This window comes from Puma concolor, chromosome B4 (genome assembly GCF_028749965.1).
Source record: "Puma concolor isolate L17-30 chromosome B4, mPumCon1.1.hap2, whole genome shotgun sequence".
Classification (NCBI taxonomy): domain Eukaryota; kingdom Metazoa; phylum Chordata; class Mammalia; order Carnivora; family Felidae; genus Puma; species Puma concolor.
In genome coordinates this window covers 78,468,526-78,478,378 of record NC_141673.1, presented here as the reverse complement: position 1 = coordinate 78,478,378, position 9,853 = coordinate 78,468,526, and the positions used below count along the sequence as shown (strand labels likewise).

The window sequence follows — 9,853 nt, the reverse complement described above, 5'->3', positions numbered from 1 at the left end:
CTAGAGTGTAGGATGGCAAGTTAGAGAGTGTTGCAATTGATGCTCAATGAGCCAATAGGAGGGCCTGGCACAGGCTTCCTTAAAGAAAGAGTTTTCTTTACAGGGGAGCTGTTTAACTGGTTAATTGCCACAAGGCAGAGAAAACAAATGGATTGCAATTCAGTGGCATCTTCAGAAGAGTAGTGTTAGAATGATTGAGATGGAATTTCAGGAATGAGGGCCATGATGAATGAAGGATGCCTCTGCTGGCTGAGAAGGGTTAAGGAGTTATTCCTGAAATTTCTTTTAGGTCGCTTCACAAATAAACATTAAAATTTTCACATACTTCTTGAAATAAGTTGATGACCTGGGGCACCTGGGTGGTGCTGTTGGTTAATTGTCTGACTCTTGATCTTGGCTCAGGTCAGGATCTCACGGTTTGTGAGTTCAAGCCCTGCATCGGGGTCTGTGCTGATGGTGCGGAGCCTCCTTGAGATTCTCCCTCTCCTTCTTTCTGCCGCTCCCTTTCTTGTGCACTCTGTCTCTCTCTCTCTCTCTCAAAGTTAAGTAAATAAATAAATAAAATGATGATCTGCTTCAAATAAATTTGATACTTAAATTTTTTGTTTTAACCTATTTTAAATTTACTTCTGGACGTAAATGGGCAGATAAAACTTTCCTTCTGCTCCTCTGTGAGTGTATGGGAAAACCAACCTGTGGGACATCCCTTCTATGGTGCTGTGATCTTCTACAAAATATTAAATAAAAATCCTTCTAGCTGGTTATGGAAAGTCTTAATGAACTGAAGGGTGGAGGAACGCTTTCTAATTCCTCCCATATTCATCACCTTAGTAAGAGACACATTTTATTTTATTTTTTTTTTAAGGTTTATTTATTTTTGAGAGAGAGAGGCAGAGTGTGAGCAGAGGAGGGGCAGAGAGTGAGGGAGACACAGAATCTGAAGCAGGCTCCAGGCTCTGAGCTGTCAGTATAGACCCCAACGTGGGGCTCCAACTCACCAGCTGTGAGATCATGACCCGGGCCAAAGTTGGACGCTTAAGGAATGAGCCACCCAGGTGCCCCAGTAAGGGACACATTTTAACATCTTAAAACCCAAAAAACCAAAAACAAAAACCTTGTAAGTTTCTTCATTGATTATTCTGTGCTAAACTGTTTTTTTTTCCTTCAAGGGCAATGTTCATTAATTTAGTACCACCAGCTAGCTGACAGCTTGTTCTGTAGGCTGTCAAGGGCATTGACAAGTGACAAGGATTTTGCTTTTCCTGAAGGATTCCGGGGGGCTTTTCACCGCTACTCACAGGGTACTGACAGCAGAGAATGTGAGTCCACTGGCAAGGAGTCTCCAAGCGGCAGATTGAACATTTCCTGCCGCTGCCAGAAACCCAATACCATAGAGTGAAGCTCTTTGCATTCAGCACCCTCGCCCCCCATTCATTTTCAGAGCCTGTTTTTCCTTTGACAACACTTCTCAGAACAGTGAAAAGTGTACAAATGAACTGTCTATTCCTACTCTACTGTATAGCAACATGTCTACTGTCTTAAATCCTCAAACATAGCAGCTTCTAGTTCATTTCCTTGATGTATTCATTATGGTAGCTATACCGGGGGTTATCAAATAAAATTTTCTTTAATGAATATCTCGAAAGATAAAGTGTGTCTCTGCAGGATTGCATTGCTTTCTTAAAGTTTACCATGAAGTTACTTTCAAATGAAACATGCTTTTCTCATTCACGTCATCTTACAAATGAGGAATGCATGCTTATAAAAAAAAAACTAGTCTCACTATGTAAGTAAAGACGCTCAACAGAATGCAGCAAGTTAAGGAAAGGAAAAAGGAACATCAGTAATAATTTTAGCACATTTCAGCACAGATATAAGATTCAGTGTTTGTTGGACTAAAATCATATTATTTAAACATTAATCCTCCTGGTTATTAGGCCTAGTTAATAGGTAGCCCTTTTAAAATCTCAAGTCTATTGCTTTTAGGCCATTGTTGCAAAAGTGTTTTTCTGTTTGCTCATCAATTTCATTTATTTTGTTAAAGGCTTCTCTTTGAGAGTAGGTCTCACTACTTTCAGAATGTCTAATAGATAAAATGCTCAACTGGTGTTTGAGTTTTATGCTATTGTTTGTGAGCCTGGGACTGAACCTTATCTCCAGAACCAGTCCTGCTCCCTGAGCCATAATACAATGTCAGTACCTGTATGAGTTAACACTGACGCTCACAAGGGATGAAAACAATCACTGCCCTAATTTTTTTTTTTTTATTTCTATAAGTTTGTCAGCATAGGGAGTTTTAAGTAAATGAAATAATATATAGTAATTAACTGTAAAAGATGAAGTGAAGGCAACAACAACAAAAAAGAAAACAGTTGATTAAGAAGAAATGCATAGAAGTTTGAATAACAAGAATGTTTGAACAGTTACTAGGTGACTGGTTTAGCTTAGAGCAGGGTTAGCAAACGGTGGATCATTGGCCAAATCTGGCCCAATGCCTGTTTCTATACAGCTCATGAATCAAGAGTGGTTTTTTTATATTTTTTAATGGTAGAGGGAAAAAAACACAAGAGAAATCCATTTTGTGACATGTGGAAATTAGAAGAAATTCAAATTTCAGTGTTCGTGGATAAGGTTTTATTGGAATACAGCAGCTCTGTATGGCTGTTTTCACACTTTTTTGGCCTAGTTGAGGAGTTGTGACAGGGATCATATAGTCTGCAAGATATTTACTACCTGGCCTTTTACAGCAAAAAGTTGCCCACCCCTGGACTAGATTTTGAAGTTTAATATTTGATACTTTGCTCTTCCTTGCTTTTCCTGTCTTACACCACTTCTTTTCTTTCTTCTTTTTAATTAAAAAAATTTTTTTAAATTTATTTATTCATTTCAAGAGAGACAGAGAGAGTGAATGGGGGAGGAGCAGAGAGACAGGAAGAGAGAGAATCCCCAGCAGGCTCCACAATGTCAGTGCAGAGCCTGATGTGGGGCTTGAACCCACAAAACGCGAGATCATGACCTGAGCCATAACCAAGAGTTGGTCCCTCAACTAAATGAGCCACCCAGGCACCCTACATTCCTCCTTTTCTATGCACATCTTGGGGATCCTCAATCTGAGCTCAGGGGTGGCATTAACTTAAAGTGAGTGTCCGTTTATACCTAAGTCTGAAATAGAAGAGGCCCAGAAAGAGGAGAGAACTTGATAGAAGACAAACTTGGGTTTGGATTCTGGCTCTGCTGGTTGTATATCTTCTCTCGAGGAAGCATCAGTTTTGTCATCTGTACAATAGGGATAATAATTCAGACATGTGTACTGTGTAGTCAAAAAAAATTGAATATGTATGGTGACTGATCTATACCTTCCTTCTCAATTTCCTAAGGAGCAGTGCTGTATGTTTGAGCACTGCTCAATTTGTTTGCCCAAATTCATAGAGATGGTTTGGGGAGAAAGAACCCCTTGTGTGGAGTACTTTCTTCCTCTGGTTCCTCTCCTGATGGGGTGATTTAAAGCAACCTACCCTGGATTAAGTGGACTTTCTCTCAAGACTGCATTAGAACTCCTTTCCCCTAGTGTCTAAGGAGGCCTGCCTTGCACAACTAACATTGTGGCTGATGTGAAGAATCTGTGCTTATATGTGACTTTTCATTGTTCTATTGAAGTTTGTCAACTTTGTTTTCATTTCCATTTAGCTCTCTTTTCCTATAAATAGTGTATGTCTAGATTTATACTTAGACTGAATAACATTATCCTGTAATATTTCATTTCTTGTGTTGGGCCCTAAAACATTAAGATCCTGGTCAATCTCTCTCTCACACAAAAAATATAAATATATTTGTTGTTTTTTTTTTTTTAACCAAAATGCTCTTAAAGTTTTTGGTGATATGCTCTTAAAGATATACTGCAAACACTGAAACATGTTTTTAAATGTCACTTATTTTCTCTACAAAATGTAGACACTCGTTAAAAGTTCTCACTCTTAAAATGCTGCCATGATTATTGTTATAGCTCAACTTTGTTTTGGTCTGGATAGAAGCCACAGTGATGACTCAGTTCATTCCATGAACCTTCAGTCTAGTTTGCTAAAATGGACAACAGCTGAGCCATATTTATGTCATAATCTAACGAAACAACAGTGTATAAAGTAACATTATAAATCCTTTTTTGAGAAGGAAATTCATTTAAATTAAATTTCTGTTTATATTTATCTAAAACAGGTATTATGTGATTCCCCTACTTGATCTCTACAGGTACCTACTAAGTTTTGGAAAAGTTTAGAATTTTTGCTAAATAGATTCAGTCTTATTTTCAAATCTAGGCTTTGACAATTAAGATAAGGCTTGCTCGGGGCGCCTGGGTGGCGCAGTCGGTTAAGCGTCCGACTTCAGCCAGGTCACGATCTTGCAGTCCGTGAGTTCGAGCCCCGCGTCGGGCTCTGGGCTGATGGCTCAGAGCCTGGAGCCTGTTTCCGATTCTGTGTCTCCCTCTCTCTCTGCCCCTCCCCCGTTCATGCTCTGTCTCTCTCTGTCCCAAAAATAAATAAACGTTGAAAAAAAAAATTAAAAAAAAAAAAAGATAAGGCTTGCTTTTTTTGTAAAGTGAGGATAAATTTAATGTCACATTCTTAATCCTGGGTTTATATTTGCATAAAAGAGCTAGTGGCTGAAAGAAGGAGCTCCTCAAGTTTGGAAGGAACTTTTTCCCTCACAAGCTGTCACTAAAATAGATCTGCTCCCTGACATTACCCTGGAGGTGGCAGGAGTGTTGACAGGACTGGTCAGGGGTAGCTGGCTACCATGGCTTGAGTGCCACGGTGTGGAACTGTGGGTAGGTCCCAGACTTACAGGTTCATCTTAGATATCTGTTGTCCCCTGACTCATAGGTGTGATTGATGAGGGACTGACTGAGCTGAACCAGAGAGAGAGGCTGATTTTTGCCTTTTGCCTGACTAGGCCAAAGACCAGAAAGGACGATGATTTTATAATAGAACTCCAGGTAAGGTATTCACTGATTTTTTTTTTTTTTTTCCTTAATGCTAGGGGCATCAAGATGAGGCCATTTGCTTCATTCCTTACTGATGTCTATGTGGATTGGCTATATTGCCTGATCCATGAGTGAGCCACTGGGCCTTTTTTATTAAGTGGGTTAAGCTCAATTATCAAAGGTCTCAAGCATGGAGATTTTGGTCTATTTCTCCCTCCCTCTTTTTTCTAGCCCAATGAAAGCAAACACTAGGTGAATGTATCTGCTCTGTTCTCTGAAACTTGCCCTTAGGTGGGTTATTCTAAGGGCTAGACTGGAGGACAAGGAATTAACACAATCATTTTATTTTCCACACAGAGCTTCATCTTCCAAACTATCAGTACTAACAGTAACAATTGAGTTTCCATCTGCCTTATTCCTTTGGAACGTTTCTTAATTGGTTCAGAAACCAGGTAGGAAGTGAGGTACTATTTATGGGTTGCTCTCAAAGACTTGATCAAGAATGACCTCTGGAATAGTCAATCTCACCAAAATATCATGACTTTTACACAAAGGAGGGGAAGGGAAATGAATATTGGTCGTAATTGTTAACTGACATACAGCAATTTGGACTTAATATAATTTTAAAGTTATTTCTTGACTGATATTGGTGATAGCCCTTAGTTAGAGGTGGGTTAGGTTTAGCTAATCCCCGTTCCTCACTACCAGCTTATAATGAAAACAAATTTCAGATAAAATCAAGGTATTTACCGAGCTTGCACTTAGCAGCAAGCAGGAACACAGCAGTTCTTACGATATTTTATTCGATTAGATTAAGACCAAGTCTGTTTCCTCAGGTGCTGGAGTACATCTTGCATAAAATGTTTACCTTAAGACACAGGTATCAGTATTCTGGAGGCAGGATGTGGTTAACTTCATCACTGAATCTTCTGAATCAGTGACTGAACACAGGAGGTTTAGAAGTCGATCTGGGTGCCATCCCTTAGGGAGCAGGCTCCAGAACATCCTAGATTCTTAAAAAAATTTTTTTTTAATGTTTATTTTTGAGAGAGAGAGAGAGAGAAAGACAGACCACAAGCCAGGGAGGGACAGAGAGAGACACACACACACAGAATCCAAGCAGGTTCCAGGCTCTGAGCTATCAGCACAGAGCCCGATGTGGGGCTCAAACTCATGGACTGCGAGATCATGACCTGAGCCGAAGTCAGATGCTTAATGACTGAGCCACCCAAGCACTCCAGAACATCCTAGATTCTTATACTCTGTTCCTGTCAAGAGTGGCTAAAACACTTTAGCTAATCCACCTATCTTCATCATCACCAGTTTTACCAATGAAAACTCTCTTGTAACATAATGATACTAATTGGCAAAGTCTCCTTGCTTATTACAGAGAAGCACTTGTAGGGTGGGCTTTCTGGTTAGCATGCTGGCCAGCCCCTGAGAGGATGGAGCAGTTCCCAAGAAGAGCATCTGACCTGCCTACTTCACATATATTACAGAGTGCACAGCCTTTGCAAAGGCCTTCTTTGGTATCCTTGCAGTCTCATTTATGGAGGTGAAAGAATTCAGCACATGCCACCCCAAAATATGCCCCATTTGTATATTGATTATTTTGAGCTGAAGGCACGTGAAAGTCAGCAAATGCTAGCGGAGGCTTTCTCTGAACTTCTATTATCTGCCCAAAGAGAGATCCTCCAAAAGGAAAGCAGTTGTCATAGGTGCCCTCCTCTGGAATTTCCTCAACCAGGGAAGACTGAGTTTTATCATAGGAGGCAAGACCAGAAGTTGGAACCACACCCAGACACATTTTGTCACAAACTATCATATGTCCCATTTTTCTCCTAAGGCCCATTCATTTTACCAAAAAATCAAGTAGTCGCTCTGAAGTGGCCTACAACCTCTATTCCCTTGCCCTGTTAAGATTGTAAAGCTCTCAGGTTTCACAGCTTCCCCCTCCGTGTACATAATATTAAAAATTAATAAATTTGTGCACCTTTTCTCCTATAAATCTGCCTGTTGCCAGTTTATGTCATAGACCCAGATATCATACTTAGAAGAGGAGGGAAGGGGTGCCCCTGGGTGGCTCAGTCGGTTGAGCAACCGACTTCGGCTCAGGTCTCCGTCTCACGGTTCGTGAGTTCAGGCCCCGCATCGGGCTGTGTGTTGACAGCTCAAGCCCGGAGCCAGCTTCTGATTCTGTGTCTCCCTCTCTCTCTGCCCCTCCCCCGCACACACTCTGTTTCTCTCTGCCTCTCAAAAATAAAGAAAACTAATTTAAAAAATTAAAAAAAAAAAAAAGAAGAAGAAGAGGGGGAAAGTCTTTCTTCCCCTACAAAAGTTAAGTCTTTTATATGCCCATTTATAGAGGACAAACACAATAGCAGGTTTCCTGCTTCAATACATATTTGAACTCTCCAGTGAGGAGAAAGTATGAAATTTGTAAGGAGTTTTTTTCCATTTATTATTTGATCGTTGATTGTATTATTCTTTTTTGGTTTCCCTTTCTATGCTTGAACATATTCCTTATTATATGCAGCACATTGAATAATTTTGGATTTCCTTAGTTCCTCTCTCCCTGCCCCCCTACTTTTGTAATTTTGTAATTTTTTCTTAAGGCCAACTCGTGATCATAGTTCAATTTCCTACTGTAGGCTTGGTTGGACATCATTATTATCATAACTATCATTATAGGTTCCCCTAACCCAAACTAGTCCATATCCTATGTCTTTCCAAGGTTTTGAACATGTTTGGAAGGTGGCACCTGTGTCCCCCCAAGATACGTGATCTATAGAAGAGCCCAAGTCATGAACTGGTGAGCTCAATGAAGACATAACAGGAATAGTTCCCCTTGATCTCAAAAGTATTCCGTTAAGGATTGATTGTATGTATAATGTTTATTTTTCAGTATCCGTCCCGAAGAGCCAAGTATGGTACAGGCTCAATATTATAAGGTGAACAGCCACAGACATGGTTTGGTGGATTAACAATGGACCCTCCACTCAGCAGCCTTTGTAACAGGCTGTGGATACATTGGGAAAGATTGCTCAGGGAACATTCTCTTTAGGGTCATGTGGCCTGACCCTCGTGGTGAATTGAATTTCCTCTGCCTAGTTTCCTTGTTCTCCCCTAGGGAGAGAATTTTTTTTTTTTTTTTTTTTTTGCTTACAATCTTTATTGAAGTTATACAAAAAGAATCCCCCCAAAGTGAAAAAATACATTATATACGAAAACACTTTCCCTCAGGAGGAAGGCTCTGTGCCCTCTCTTAACATGCAGTGCTTTCAACTGTTGCTCTGGCCTCCACGGTCCCCTCCACTGCTGCCCGGCTTTCAGCCTGATTCTCAGCCTCCTCCTCCATGTTTTCTGAAACTTCATTTCCACTGGAGACGGCATCCCCACTGCCTCCATTCACCTCCAGCTCTTGTTTGGCTTTCTTTGCATCATCTTTTCGGGGACTCTCTTCCTCTGGTTTCCTCTTCTTTCTGACAAGGTGGGAAATATCAGTCACACAGTTAGATGAGGAAGCACCATCTGTTGGCTTTCTACTGGCAACCATGGAGACTGAAGTGCCTCCTCCACTAGGAGTGAAACCTGAAGTAGAGCTCTCCACCAGAGTTGCTTTCAGAGCCAATTCAGCTACATTCCCACTACGCTGGGACTCCTTCGCATCTTCTATCTTCTCTCTAATTTCAGGTAGCAGTTCCTTCAGCTCCTCAATTTCTTTTTCATATTCAGAAGATGATCTATCAGCCTCCTTCATCTGCTCACTTAGTACAGCCATTCTCTTCTCAATGGGCTTCTTCGTAGCCCATACCCTCGGTCTTATAGAAACACATGGCTTTGAGGGCTCCTCTACCCGTGTCTATTCCCAGTCACATTTGAAGGGTGCAGGAAGGCTATTACCATGAAGAATGCTTTCCATGGAGTAAGATGGATCCTGAAGGCATCAGAGCTTCTTGCCTTAGCCACATAGGAGATGGAGCCAACCTTATGCGTTTATCTCATCAAGATTCTACCTGTTGCATTCAGGGCAACACTTGAAAGTGTTTAGGATTTCTTTATTTTAATCTTGAGGATGAATGATAGAATTTTTGGCCTTGAAGTGAAAAAAATGGTTTTTAAAAATTAATTGAATGCATTGTGCCATGAGTCATGTCCTCCATCCCCACCCCTCCTCCTGTACATATCCCTCAACATGTCCTCCATGTTGGTCGTGCATGTGTGGCTTCGTTATATGCTCCCATAGTCTGCAAAGCCCTCCCCTCCCCTCATGCTCCTGACATCTCCTGTTGTGTGTAGCAGCTGTGTCACCGGTCCATCTCAATTTCCAGTTGTGCCAATTGCTTCAGGAGTGGTGTTTGGCAACATGAACAAAAATCATCAAAGATGTTGTATCTGAACTAACGTGCGTGTGTGCGTTTGCTCGTTGATGAGTCATAGATAAAGACTAACCCAGGGGTGCCTGGGTGGCTCAGTCGGTTAAGGTCCGACTTCAACTCAGGTCATGATCTCACGGTTTGTGAGTTCGAGCCCCGCGTCGGGCTCTGTGCTGACAGCTCAGAGCCTGGAGCCTGCTTTGGATTCTGTGTCTCCTCTCTCTGCCCCTCCCTAACTTGTGCTCGGTCTCTGTCTCTCAAAAATAAATAAATGTAAATTAAAAAAAAAAAGACTAACCTAGGTGCAGTCATCACACAAAGGAAACTTTATTTGCAACACATAAGGAGATGGGGGGGGGGGGGCAACGAGGAGGAGGGAAATAACTTCCAAAGCGTGACTCCTGGAGCATGGGTGAGTAGGTTCTTTTATTTAGGGTTAGGATGAATATTCAGAAAGGGGAGCTTTATTATCACATATAAAGGCAGGCATAAATAAGGT

The 9,853-nt window shown here is 41.2% G+C and overlaps 1 pseudogene; it reads right to left on the bottom strand.

The window, feature by feature from the left end:
* Positions 1-8,112: 8,112 nt before the first annotated feature.
* Positions 8,113-8,785, bottom strand: LOC147579233 (nuclear autoantigenic sperm protein pseudogene; annotated as a pseudogene).
* Positions 8,786-9,853: the final 1,068 nt, after the last annotated feature.